We start from the raw sequence: 15,256 nt of genomic DNA, 5'->3' as shown, positions 1-15,256 counted from the left end.
AATTGATTAATGAGGAAAAGTTTTTTGGCCGATCAACGCGATTATTTTAAGTCAACTTTTAACTGGAAATTTTAATTACAACTTCTTCCCAATTACTGAATGGAATACCCTTCAAACAACACCAATTAAGTCAAACCGAAAATTGGCTCTTCTAAACACGTGCCACGATTACGTTCCCCTTCCAGCAACGCTTAGTCGTTGTCTAGAACCAGCTTCATCCCGCACTTCATTGAATTAAAAACCATAGATCAGTGACGAACGACACAATGTGCCTTTCCCCTTTGAGAGATGACGGACGTCTCTCAAAAGGGGGAAAAAAGTGACAATGGCTCGAGTGTCCTTTTCCGTGGCACTTCCTATTGCATTACCTGGTGTTCTTGTTTGTGAGTGTTTTTTTTTTCTTTCGTCTTTATCTAGGTTGGCTCAGAAGAAATCCTATCCAGAACAACCGGGAACCGGGTGTTTAAGAGTGTACAGTTTCGAGAGCTCGATGCTGTCGGGTGCATTCACAAAGCCACTCATTGTAAGGAAACGAATCGGAACAAAACCGGTGCACCTATCTATCTGATATTCCTGCACTGTGGAGGTACTCTCAGATGATGGGGCCAGGTACTACATTGTTCCGGGTTAAGATTGAAGAGTCATAGAGTCATAGGGTCCTTCATCGGGCTCCTTCAATCCTTCTGCACTCCTTGCCGGAAGAGAGCGATGCTGCTCTTTTGATGGATGGGACCAAGTCACCCACTCCAATCCTATCGTCGTCGTTTGGTTTGGCAACACAGACAATGCCAAAGACCACGAGTACAGCCTCTCAGAGGGTTCTTCTGGGGGTGGGTGGCTCTGTTTCTTTTCAATTTATAGATTCTATGCCAAGAGGAGAGCGGATATCTTTTGTAAACACAAAGAGCTTGGGGTTGTTTAACCCATTTCCGCCCAGTGATCTATTTATAGAACAGATGCCTCGAACGCCCAGTGATCTATTTATAGATCAGTAACTTTTGCGATAACTTCGGAGAAATGAAGCATTTTGGAAGACTGGTATCTTCAGCAAAGTTGTTGAGGAGATCAAGGACTCTTCGGTAGTACGTAGTTTAGTACGTATTCGCTCCAGTAGGTGGCACTAGTGATCACGAAACATTGTGCTTTGACAGGTGTTTCGTCAACACAATGTATTCGCCATTGAAATGCTGTCGCCCTCGTATCTTGAGAATCGGACTACATAGAAAAAATATATATTCAGCAAAGTTGGTCAGAGCTATCCGATAGTGAACTAGTTGGTTCTAGGTTTATCCGCTAGGTGGCGCTAGTGAGCCCTGTAAAATTTAATCCTCTGTATCTCGAGAATCCGACTACATAAAAGAATTTCGTCTTCGGCAAAGTTATTCAGGACATCAATAGCTATCCGATAGCGAAATAGTTGGTTCTAGGTTCATACGTTAGATGGCGCTAGTGGGCTCTAAAAAAATAAACCTCTTTATATCGAGGATCTGACTTCATAGAAGAATTCTGTCTTCGGCAAAGTTGGACAGGACATCAACAGCTTTCCGATAGTGAACTAGTTGGTTCTAGGTTTATCCACTAGGTGGCGCTAATGAGTCCTGAAAAATTTTAACCTCTGTATCTCGAGAATCCGACTACATAGAAGAATTTCGTCTTCGGCAAGGTTAATCAGGACATCAATAGCTATCCGATAGTGAACTAGTTGATTGTAGGTTTGTCCGCTAGGTGGCTTTAGTGAGTCCTAAAAAAATTGAACCTCTGTATCTCGAGAATCCAACTACATAGAAAAATTTCGTCTTCGGCAAAGTTGATCAGGACATCAACAGCTATTCGATAGTGAACTAGTTGATTGTAGGTTTGTCCGCTAGGTGGCGCAAGTGGGCTCTTAAAATTCTGAATTTTTGTATCTCGAGAATCAGACTACATAGAAGAATTTCAAAATCTCGTCTTCGACAAGGTCGATCAGGACATCAAGAGCTAACCGATACTAAACTAGCTGGTTCTAGCTTTATCCACTAGGTGGCGCTAGCGAGTCATAGAAATTCTTAATTTCTGTTTCTTAACATCCAGAATACATAGAAATATTTTGTCTTCGTCAAAGTTGATCAAGACATCAAGAGCTATCCGATAGTGAACTAGTTGGTTCTAGGTTTATCCGTGAGGTGGCGCTAGTGAGTCCTAAAAAAATTAAATATCTGTATCTCGAGAATCCGACTACATAGAAGAATTTCGTCTTCGGCAAAGTTGATCAGGACATCAATAGCTATCCGATAGTGAACTAGTTGGTTCTGGGTTTAACCGTTAGGTGGCGCTAGTGAGTCCAAACAAATTTAAACCTCTATCTCGAGAATCCGGCTACATAGAAGAATTCTGTCTTCGGCAATCTCGATCAGGACATCAACAGCTATCCGATAGAGAACTAGTTGATTGTAGGTTTGTCCGCTAGGTGGCGCAACTGGGCTCTAAATATTCTGAACTTCTGTATCTCGAGAATCCGACTACATAGAAGAATTCCAAAATTCCATCTTCGACAAGGTCGATTAGGGCATCATGAGCTATCCGATACTGAACTAGTTGGTTCTAGGTTTATCCACTAGGTGGCGCTAGCGAGTCATAGAAATTCTTAACTTCTGTTTCTCATCAAGCAGACTACATAGACAATTTTTGTCTTCGGCAAAGTTGATCAGGACATCACAAGCTATCCGATAGTGAACTAGTTGGTTAAAGGTTTTTCCGCTTGGTAGCGCTAGTGAGTTTTAAACATTCTTAGCTGCTGAATCTCGAAAATCAGGCTTCATAAATTTAGTCTTCAGCAAAGTTTATCAGAACAAGGGCTAATGGATAGTTAATTAGTTCATTTTAGGTTTATCCGCTAAGTGGCGCTAATGAGCCCTACAAATTCTGAACTTCTGTATCTCGAAAATCAGGCTACATAGAAGAATTTTGTCGTCGGCAAAGTTGATCAGTACATCAAGGGCTAACGGATAGTGAACTAGTTGGTTCTGGGTTTATCCGTTAGGTGGCGCTAGTGAGCTCTAAAAATTCTGAACTTCTGTATCTCGAGATTCAGAGTACATAGAAGAATTTTGACTTCGATAAGGTCGATCAGGACATCAAGAGCTTTCTAATAGTGAACTAGTTGGTTATAGGTTTGTCCGCTAGGTGGCGCAGGTGGGCTCTAAAAATTCTGAACAAATATCGATAAAGTAGTGACGACCTGCTCTTGCCTGCATCGGACGCAGCAGACTCGTTTCGGTGTACCTACCACTGTGTGGTGCTGGAAGATAGTTTTTTTGCCTTTTGTTGGGCAGTGCTTTTGTTCGCCGGTCGACCGTCGTCGGTGCAAATTAGCAATAAATTGTTGCTAGGATGGATGCTCCCTGTAACACACTACAATTTCAATTCCCAAGAGGGACGGTTTCACCGTCGTGGGACGAAATCGCTGGATTTGTGAAGCAGCTAAAGTCGGATCCCATGCAGATGGAGGTGGTTTACAAGTTACCACAAACCAGAACCGTCTGCATCAAGTACGCTTCTGAGGAATCGATGGATCAATCATTGAAGGAGAATGCGGATTGTGTAAAATTTCACTATTCGAACGGCAAAGCAGTAGATGTGCATGTGTCCATTGCGGGAAATAATGTGACATATGTGCGGGTGTTTGATCTCCCGCCGGAGGTGCCTGACAAGGATCTGTCGACTGCTCTCAGTAGTTTCGGGAAAGTTGGTCGGATGGTTCGCGAACAGTTCCCAGCGGGATTAGGGCTGGACCATCTCCAAACCGGTGTACGAGGCGTGTATGTCGAAATGGAAGTGGATATTCCGGCTGCCTTGGAGATAGGAAAATGGAAAGCACGTATATTGCACGATGGTCTGAAGGACAAATGTTTTTTGTGTAACAAGGAGGGGCACCGAAAAGACTCGTGTCCAGAGAGGAAAACGAAGAAACGGAACAACAAAAAGAACCGGGATCCATTATCGTACGCCGGCATTGTGGCTTGTGGATCTGCAGCACTGCAAAGTGAAGCGGATTTAATTGAGGAGGAACCAGAAGTAATCGAACTAGTTGAGGATGAAGCTTTGGAAGTGGATGAAATAGGCTGCCATGTAGAGCCGGTCTCGGTGGAGCAAACAGAAGAGGAACAAAAGAGGGAAAGGCGTGAAAGAGCAATAGCGGACTTAACCAAGTTTGCGCATAGAGTCCAGGAGGTCATGACTAAACAACAGGCAAGCGAGCGAAGGGCGCAGTTCGCTGCATCGGGATCAACGGAGATGCTGCGTCCGAAGAAAACAGCCAGGAAGACTTCGAAGTAATTTTTTTAAGTAAATTAAACACAACAAGTGTAATTGAGTATTTCGGCTCCGTAAAGTGCACTGCACGCATGAGCCTATTAAATAAACGAAATGAAAAAAAAAAAAGTAGTGACGATGAAATAGAACTGCATGGCTACTGATTGATAACAAAGGTAGGTATCAAACAGCCGTCTCATTTAACTAAATATAATATTGAACAAAATATAGTATAGTATAGTATAATTAGTTATCAACTTGAACTAATGATAACGTAATTTTCGATAACGTGCTATGTGCTATCAATTTGTTATCTTTACTCAGGTTCATTGTGACTCTCAACTCAAAGACATTCGTTTAGGTCGAACGTGCCTCTGGAGCCGACCTAGTGATTGGTCGGCTTCATGCAAAAAAGCTGTAGATAGATAAATTGAGCGTAATTTGATCAATTAACGCCCAGCAATTTGGTTAGAGGCCAGAAGACTTGAATGCCCAATGGTCTATAATCTGTAAGTTTTGCAAATACCGTGGAAAATGAAGCATGTTGCACCGTCTTGCATTCTCCTCTCTTTTTCGTGCTCGTTCAGGAGAGTTATTATCCGATGATGAATGGGTTGGTTTATATTTTCCCGTTAGGCGGCTTCAATGATTCATAGAAATTTTGAACTTGTGTATCTCGAGAATAGAACTACCTAAAGGACTCTGGTCCATATAACCACAGCTGTAAATTACGTGATCCGTAAAATCGTGGAAATCGTTTCCACTGTGAGCTTCGGAAGAAGCTGAGATAGATGAGAATGAGATGTTGATTCATTTCATTCATTTACTTAGTATAACAACAAGTTCAAGATAAAATTGAATCAACAATATTTCTCCATAATACACGGTTCGTGGCTGCCGTTCTCCATCCTCGCTCACGTCCGATGCTCGCCAAGTCACGCTCCACCTGATCCGCCCATCGTGCTCTCTGCGCTCATCGCCTTCTAGTGCCAACCGGATCTGTCGCGAACACCAACTTTGCAGACTTGTTGTCCGGCATTCTTGCAACATGCCCTGCCCGTCATATCCTTCCGGTTTTGGCCACCTTCTGGATGCTGGGTTCGCCGTAAAGTGCAACGAGCTCGTGGTTCATCCTTCTCCGCCACACACCGTTCTCCTGCACGCCGCCGAAGATCGTCCTTAGCACGCGTCGCTTGAAAACTCCGAGTGTTTGCAGGTCCTCCCCGAGCATGGTCCATGTTTCGTGCCCGTAGAAGACCACCGGTCTTAATAGCGTTTTGTACATGGTGCATTTGGTGCGTGGGTGAATCTTTTTCGACAGCAGTTTCTTCTGGAGCCCGTAGTAGGCCCGACTTCCGCTGATGATGCGCCTCCGACTTTCACGGCTCACGTTGTTGTCAGCCATCAGTAAGGACGAATTCCTCCACCACCTCGAAAGTATCCCCGACTATCGTAACATTACTACCCAGACGGATCCGGTCGTGTTCGGTTCCGCCTACCAGCATGTACTTTGTTTTTGAGGCATTCACCACCAGTCCGATCTTTACTGCTTCGCGTTTCAGGCGGATGTACAGCTCTGCCACCGTTCCAAATGTTCTGGCGATAATGTCCATGTCGTCCGTAAAGCACACAAATTGAACGGATTTTGTGCAATCGTTCCCCGACAGTTGAGCCCGGCTCGTCACATCACACCTTCCAGAACGATGTTGAAGAGTAGGCATGACAGTCTTGTCGTAAACCCCGGCGAGATTCGAATGAACTAGATAGTTCACCCGAAACCCTTACGCAGTTTTGCACACCCTCCATCGTTACTTTTATTGCTGTGTGCGTTCAAGATGCAAACGGTGCCCAAATGCGCTTCAAACGCGGTAACACAGTGTTACCAAAGGCAAATTAGCAACCATATCCAAAACCACCGCCAACCTAGGATGTAAATGCTCCCACTGACATTGGGCTACTTGTTAGAAAATCTTACCGCATTTGGTGTTCCTGCATTTGATATTTGCGTTTCGAATGCACACAGCAATATCAGTCTAGTAAGCTTCCCATGAAAGCCGTTTTCGTCCATGATTTTCCATAGCTCTGCGCGGGAGAATGAGATGAGCAGAACGCTAATAATTTGGTCCTTTATAAAAATGAAACATAAACGATGCTCAAAGAACACTTGCAAATATTTGCAAGTTTTCGAATGATGATTGCTAAGATAATCTTTCGCTTTGTACTAGATAACGGTGTGTGGCGGCAGAGGGTGAGCCACGTGCTCGCAAAGCCAGAAGCATACGGTGGGCAGGATATACTATTAGAATGAAGAATATCAACCTATTCTCGCTATTCTCTTTATTTATCTATCCTACACCTCTGGACAAATTTTTAAAATCATCATTGGGCGAATTTTTGAGTTACGCCCTTTTAAAGGGCCTAACCTCTAGAAAATCGAGTTTTCTATAGCATAACACCACATTTCATAACAGCATCATGAATTTAAGTCATCAATAACAGAAATTATCATGAACAATAATGAAATTTGGTAGTATGCATCCATATGGATATCGGTGGAGTGCATTTTGTATCAAAATTTGTCATTACGTCAATATACGGTAGAAGTTCTTAGGGCCTATAGAAAGCAAACTTTACATTGGTGTAACAAATTCAATTAAAAGAATATTGTATTGTGATTCCATATGTCAATAGATGTTCATAATACTCTCCGTCAAGGCGATAGTATTCACATGCTCAGCCCCAACATTTCAAAAGGACGTAACTGATCTTCAACACAATATCTTTTTCTGTAGCTGTAGATCGAATCTTATCTTTCCCAGGACACCAACAATTACTATCGGAAAAAATGCATTTCCTCCGTCCAGTAGTGGTTGTACATTGCATCGAAGAGATAAACGTTCGGTTTCGGCAAGCAGTTTCGCCATTTCGAAATGTTAGCATTGATATATTAAGAGCGCACACTCTCTATACAGCAAATCGGCCTTAAAAACAATAGTCAAAAATTGTTAAAAATATTTAATATGGGCAACCACAAATTAGAATAGATATTTAAAATATCGAAAGGCCAAAAGACAAAAAGTCGGAACAGGCATCAAATAATCAAACATAATATTCTGGGTAAAAATACTTTCTTCTTTAAAAATATGTAGGTAAGACCTTTTGTCCCTACTAATTTAACTTTTCTTCGACCTATTGTCTTATTTTATTATTCATTTCTGGAGCAACATTTGAAAAGGGCCCAACCGGTTTTGTGCCTTTTTTTCGATCTCGCTTCGAGGGCCTAACAGCAGCCCCCACGCAAATGAATACCGTTATCCGAAAGATCGATGTTTGCTCTATCTGAAAACGGTCTTAGTTTGTGTGAGTAAGATGACGGGGGCTCAGGAGCGACGTTTGAAGTTATTGTTTACTAATGCTTGTATGTTTTTTTCAAATGTTGCACCAGATTTGTACGATTTATGTTTTCCAGGATCTTTTCAGCTACAGCATTTAAGAAGGGCGTAACTTGTTGATGATACGGTTCCTTTTTCTATGGATGTAGATTGCATGTCACCCCTCTAGTGTAAACCATCGAAAGAGGAGCATTCTTTTTGTCTAGAAGTACCACGCCACAGTATTGAAAAAAAGTGTTGTTTTGGAAATGCAACCGCGCATATCTATTTACATTTCTGCATAACTTTGCACGATAATTTTTCTTGTTTTCTTGGTCGAAAAAAAAAACAAAATTGATAGGGACAAACGGTCTTACCTACATATTCCAAAAATTATCGTGCAGCATTTTATGTGTAAGCCTGATGCGACTTTTTGTCTTTTGGCCTTTCAATGTTTTGGTTTTCTATACTTTTAACTTAAGCCGTTTGGCACACCGACATATTTCTTTTTGTTTATTTTGTGGTTGCCCATATTTGACTACTGTTTTTAAAGCAGATTTTCTGTGTGTACGCTCTTAATATATCGGTGCTAACATTTCAAAATGGCGAAACTGCTTGCCAAAACCAAACCTTTATCTCTCCGTTGCAATGTACAACCACTACTGGACAGAGAAAATGCAATTCTTTCCGATAGTGGCTGTTGGTGTCCTGGGAAAGATGAGATACGATCTACAGCTATGGAAAAAGTTATTGTTTTAAAGATCAGTTACGTCCTTTTGAAATGATGATGCTGATATGCATGTGAATACTATCGCTATGACTGACAGTAATATGAACATCTATTGACGTATGGAATCCCAATACAATATACTTTTAATTGAATTTGTTACACCAATTTAATGTTTGCTTTCTATAGGCCCTAAGAACTTCTACCGTATATTGGCGTAATGACAAATTTTGATACAAAATACGCTCCACCGATATTCATATGGATGCATACTACCAAATTTCAATATTGTTCATGATAATTTCTGTTATTGATGCCTTTAATTCACGATTCTGTTATGAAATGTGGTGTTATGCTATAGAAAACACGATTTTTAGAGGTTAGGCCCTTTAAAAGGGCGTATCTCAAAAATTCGCCCAACGATGATTTTAAAAATTTGTCCAGAGGTGTAGGATAGATAAATAAAGAGAATGGCGTTTCAGGTTTTGATGGTATATTTTATTTTATAATAACGGTAAATGGAGCACCGTGAGCTCCGTATCGGTATTTTTCTCTTCTCGTTTGTACACGCACTCCGGTGTGTGAAACGGTACTTGCGTCAACTGACGACCGGATTCGTTTTTTGCTACGTAAAGCAAACTGAAACAACCATGGCATCCGTACGATCGCGTGAAAACACGTTCAGGATCGATCTAACGAACTTTTCTAAGCGTCCTACGTTTGAAGAAATCCACAAGTTTGTCCATGAGACACTTGGACTAACCGTGGATCATGTTGTGCGTTTGCAAATGAACCATGCACAAAATTGTGTTCAAATCAAGTGTCGTGATCTGCAAACTGCTCAGGATGTCGTCGAGAAACATCACGAAAAACATGAACTTGAGGTGAACAAGTGTAAGGTGAAGGTGCGTCTCGTCATGGAAGACGGAGGCGTCGAGGTCAAGCTACACGACCTGTCCGAAAACATTCGGAACGAAGAAATTGTGGCCTTCTTGAAGCAGTACGGTGAAGTGATTGCAATCAAAGATCAGGTGTGGGGTGACAACTATCCTCTGAAGGGGATACCGACGGGTGTGCGTGTCGTGAAGATGGTTTTACGTCGCCACATCAAATCGTTCGTTACTATTCAGTCGGAACAGACTCTCGTGACCTACCGTAATCAGCCTCACACGTGTCGCCACTGTACGAACCCCTCTCACCCGGGTTCCACATGTGTGGAAAATAAAAAACTGTTGGCGCAAAAATCGGATCTGAACGATCGGCTCAAGGCTGCAGCAAAGTCTACCAGCAACACGCCGGTAAATTTCGCAAGCGTTGTGAACAATAGTGGCTCGTCTCTGATGCCCCACTTCGTCGCTCTGAACGGATCGGCTTCTACATCCCCAAGCACCATCAGCGTTGCTAGCGAGACCAATCATGCAGATAGCTCACCGTCTGCCTCCAACCAAACCGGCGGCGGCGCACTTGCTTCCACTTCCACAGCAAGCGTGTGCGAATCTACAGAATTGCCAGAACACGCAGAACAAAGGATCGAAAATACTGAACAGCGAAGCACCGAAGCACCTACTGTAGGCGGCATTGGTGCAAAACAACCAACGTCAGATCAATCCACCCATCAGGTGACAGTAACAACGAATGAATCATCATCAACGGATTCAGTGAGCCTTTTCAAAATCCCATCCAACCCTCCCAAAACACTCAACTTCACAATGGAGATTTCCGACAGTGACAGCTGTGAATCGCAAGATAGTGGCACGTTCCAAAAAGTCAAGCGTAGGGGACGTCCAAAGAAGCAAAAACTTGACTCTGTTCTACCCTAAATGTTTCGTAACCGATCCCAATACTAACCAGTTAACCCCGAGTAGACCGCGGTGTATGTCGGTCCCCCAAAGCTACACGGTAAAAAATCTGCACTGTGATATAAACTGATTGGCACTTGAATTCGCACTACTGTTCAATCAGTTTGTTATCAATTACATATCATTTGACAAAGAACATCCAATGCCTCTTCAATTATAATGTAACTTCACATCAATTCGTTGTTGACAATGTTTTGATTTCAAAACTAAAATTAAAAAAAAAGTGTGTACAGCCGCACCCAGATTCGATACCAGGACCTTTAGAGTCACGATCAACTATTTTACCACTACACTGCTTCACATCTGTTAGAGAGGTGCGAATCGAAGCGAAACACTTTCTACCGCCTGTCATCTATATTCACTTTTATGTCCAAAACAGTCATTACCAAATCAACAACTTTTCACTTTGGATCGTATTGCTTTTTACAGTAGTGCAAATCGAAGGGATTTTCTGTTGATTTCTCTGGTGGGTTTGTTTTGGTCCTCAAATCAACACTGACAGCATTGCGATCTCAAAGGAAAAGCACTTCTGATCATGTTGATTACGACATTGAATAGTTAAGGGGTTTTTCCTTTACATCTAGCGTGCAGAATTTTTACCGTGTAACCAGTGATATCTTAACAAAAAGTGAAATGAACAATCTACCTAGCAGTTACAATATCGGAAGTTTAAACATGTGTGCCATATCCAGTGCGAATAAAATCCAATCGATGTGCTCATTTTTTCGATTGATGGACTATGACATTGTTTTGCTACAAGAAGTTGAGAATGCGCGATTGTCCATTCCAGGGTTTACTGTGATTACAAACGTCGATGATGCTAAAAGAGGAACTGCTATTGCTTTAAAAGCACATATTCCGTTTTGTAATGTCCAACGTAGTCTTGATAGTCGTATTATATGTGTGAAGATTGGGAATAGTGTCACTATATGTAATGTGTATGCTCCCTCCGGTACTCAGAATGCCTCTTTGAGAGAGGAATTCTTCAGACAAATTGTCCCTTTTTATCTCCAGAGTGCTTCTACTGATCTTGTTCTTGGAGGAGATTTCAATTGTATTGTGTCATTGAAAGACTCAACTGGTTCAAGTAATCAAAGCAAATCTCTTAAAAACTTGATTGATTCGTTGAAAATGTGCGATACATGGGAATGTCTCCACAAGAATCAAAGTGAGTTTAGCTTTGTTCGTCCAAATTGTGCTTCGCGTATCGACAGAATATATGTTTCCCCGTCTCTTGTCCCGGCTTTACGTACGTCTGAATATTTTGTCACGTCGTTCTCTGATCAGAAAGCTTATAAAATAAGGTGCTGCCTGCCGAATTTAGGGAGATCTAATGGACGTGGGTTTTGGTCCCTTCGCACTCATGTGATGACTGACGAGAATCTGGAAGAGTTTGAATTGAAGTGGAATCGTTGGTTGAGAGAACGCCGACACTTTGATAGTTGGATGTCGTGGTGGGTGGATTTTGTAAAACCAAAGATTATTAGTTTCTTTAAATGGAAAACAAACATAGCTTTCCGAGAGTTTCATACAGCCAATGAACTATTGTACCGAAGATTGCGTGAAGCGTACGATAATCTTTATGGCAATCCACAGGGAATAGTTGAAGTAAATAAAATAAAGAGTAAGATGTTGAACCTACAAAGTAGACATTCAAAAGCTTTTGAAAGGATCAATGAAACATTAGTTGCAGGAGAAAAAGTATCCTCGTTTCAACTGGGTGATCGAGTACGAAAGAAAAACAACAGCGCGATAAAATCAATCAAATATGAGAATAACCGACTCGATAACTCTGCTGAAATTGAGAGACATGTCTGTCAGTATTTTCAAACGCTCTATGAAAATGAGAACTTACCTGCAAACACTCAATTTCCATGCAGTAGATCGATTCCTCCTAATTGTCCATCGAATCTTGAAGCAATGGATGAGATAACAACTCAAGAAATTTACTTTGCTATCAAATCTAGTGCGTCTCGCAAATCCCCTGGAAGTGATGGCCTTCCAAAGGAGTTTTATATAAAAACATTTGAAATTATCCACCGTCAACTCAACCTCATCATTAATGAAGCACTTCAAGGCAATATACAAAAGAAATTTGTTGACGGCGTCATTGTCCTGTGTAGGAAAAAAGGCAACGATCAAACTATCAAAGGTTTCAGACCAATTTCCTTGCTTAATTTTGATTACAAAATACTTGCACGTATACTCAAGCAAAGAATGGAAAAGATTATGACATCTAACAACATTCTTAACTCTAGCCAAAAGTGTTCAAATTCAAAAAGGAACATTTTTGAGGCCGTTTGTGTTATAAAAGATCGAATTGCAGAGATAAAGTGTAAGAAAAAGACAGGAAGGCTAATTTCTTTTGATCTTGACCATGCTTTTGACCGTGTGAATGTGAAATTTTTGTTGAATGTGATGCGTAACATGTGTTTTCACCCAGGTTTTGTGTCTATCGTTGAGAAAATTATGTCCATGTCCAATTCTCGAATACTGATAAACGGAAATCTCAGTCCTGAAATTCCTATCCAAAGATCTGTCCGACAAGGTGATCCCTTAAGTATGCACCTGTTTGTCCTTTACCTCCATCCCCTCCTCGAAAAGCTCACTTCCATCTGTAATAATGTACTCACGGTGCTTCATTTACCGTTATAATAAAATAAAAATGACCATCAAAACCTTAAACGCCATTCTTTTTCTTTATCATTCCTACACCTCTGGAAAATTTTTTGAAATAATCGTTAGGCGAAATTTTGAGTTATGCCCTTTTAAAGGGCCTAACCCCTAAAAAATCAGGGTTTCTATAGAAAAACATCATATTTCATAACGGAAGCATGCTTCTGCCAACAAAATTTGAAACGCCATTCTCTTTCTTTATCATTCCTACACCTCTGGAAAATTTTTTGCAATAATCGTTAGGCGAAATTTTTAGTTATGCCCTTTTAAAGGGCCTAACCCCTAAAAAATCAGGGTTTCTATAGAAAAACATCATATTTCATAACGGAAGCATGCTTCTGCCAACAAAATTTGAAACGCCATTCTCTTTCTTTATCATTTTTACACCTCTGGATAAATTTTTAAAATAATCAGTTGACGAAATTCTGAGTTACGCCCTTTTAAAGGGCCTAACCCCTTTAGAATCAGGGTTTCTATAAAAAATCATCATATTTCATAACAAAAGCATGCCTTGAAGTCCCAAGTAATAAAACGTATCATAAATAATGCTACAATTTGATACTATGCGCTTGTATTGGCTATTTGTATTGATGTTTGTATAAAAAATGGCCATTACGCTAATATAAGGGAAGTATTTTCAAACATGTAGGAAGCAATCATTTTTGTATCAATTGCCATTCATAGCGTGGGACGTAAGATTTTTGTATTGCTTTTTTATAGACAAAACAAGCAATGACATGTGCCTTTGTCATTCGTTAGTTTTATTGGTGAATGCCGTTTTCAATTAATAAACATACAAAAATAAGGATTGAGATGATCAATTGTAATGATAGTTCTATATGTAACTGCTAAACTACGTTACCGAAGAATAAACATGATTAAATGAAACTAAGTTTTATAATAAGTACTTATGACCTTCAAATGGGCGTAACTGGAGAATTTGATCGACATTTTTTTTGAAATTCAGTTTATGGGTGTGCAATAACTATATAAGTGAAAAAGTAAATGAACTGTCGTTTATGTTTTTCATTGTATATTGTTCTGGCTATAATAGTAAATGTAGCCAACAACGTCCGTATCCTACAGGTTAAAGAATACTTCCCTTATACTGGCGTTATGGCTAATTTTTATACAAAATGAAGTCAATATTAGTGCATAGTATCAAATTGTAGCATTGATTATAATACTTTTTTATTATTTGGGACTTTGAAGCATGCTTCTGTTATGTAATATGATGGTATTCTATAGAAACCCCTATTTTTTAAGGGGTAAGGCCCTTTAAAAGGGCGTAACTCAAAATTTCGTCTAACGATTATTTAAAAAAAAAAAATCCAGAGGTGTAGGAATGATAAAGGAAGGGAATGGCGTTTCAAATTTTGTTGGCAGAAGCATGCTTCCGTTATGAAATATGATATTTTTCTATAGAAACCCTGATTTTGTAGGGGTTAGGCCCTTTAAAAGGGCATAACTCAAAATTTCGTCTAACGATTAATTTAAAAATTTATCCAGAGGTGTAGGAATGATAAAGAAAGAGAATGGCGTTTCAAATTTTGTTGGCAGAAGCATGCTTCCGTTATGAAATATGATGTTTTTCTATAGAAACCCTGATTTTTTAGGGGTTAGGCCCTTTAAAAGGGCGTAACCCAAAATTTCGTCTAACGATTTTTTTAAAAATTTGTCCAGAGGTGTAGGAATGATAAAGAAAAAGAATGGCGTTTAAGGTTTTGATGGTCATTTTTATTTTATTACAGTAATGTTCCGATTTTATCACGCCCTCCGCGTATCAGTCATTCATTTTTCATTAATTTTCTGTTACATTTGATAGCAAGTGCTTCCCCTTTTTTTCAAGATAAATGTTGAAGGCACGTTTAGCGACGGTAAAAATATTAAAAAATCGTATAGATTTTGTAGAATATTTAAAAGCAGTTTTGAAAAGGGGCGTGATAAAATCGGAACAATACTGTATAACGGTAAATGAAGCACCGTGGTACTAGAACTCGTTGTGGCTTATGCTGACGACATTTCCATAATTGTGGTGGATGATGCAAAGTTGGATCCCATAAAGAAGGCGTTTGTGGAATTTGGACTATGCTCTGGAGCTGTGCTGAATTTGGCTAAAACATCATCAATACTCATCGGAGTGCAACGGAGAACACAAGCGGTGGAATGGCTCACAAACGAAGAAAGCGTGAAAATCCTGGGAGTCGTCTACTTCAATTCCTTGAAGCGCACAATTGATTTCAACTGGGCCGATGTTATTAGGAAAACGTCCCAGCTAATGTGGCTTTTCCAACAACGGAGTCTAAGTATCCATCAAAAAGTGATACTAGTGA

This window comes from Aedes albopictus, chromosome 3 (genome assembly GCF_035046485.1).
Source record: "Aedes albopictus strain Foshan chromosome 3, AalbF5, whole genome shotgun sequence".
NCBI classification, from domain to species: domain Eukaryota; kingdom Metazoa; phylum Arthropoda; class Insecta; order Diptera; family Culicidae; genus Aedes; species Aedes albopictus.
The sequence above is the reverse complement of the archived record's forward strand: the minus strand, read 5'-3'. Positions refer to the sequence as shown.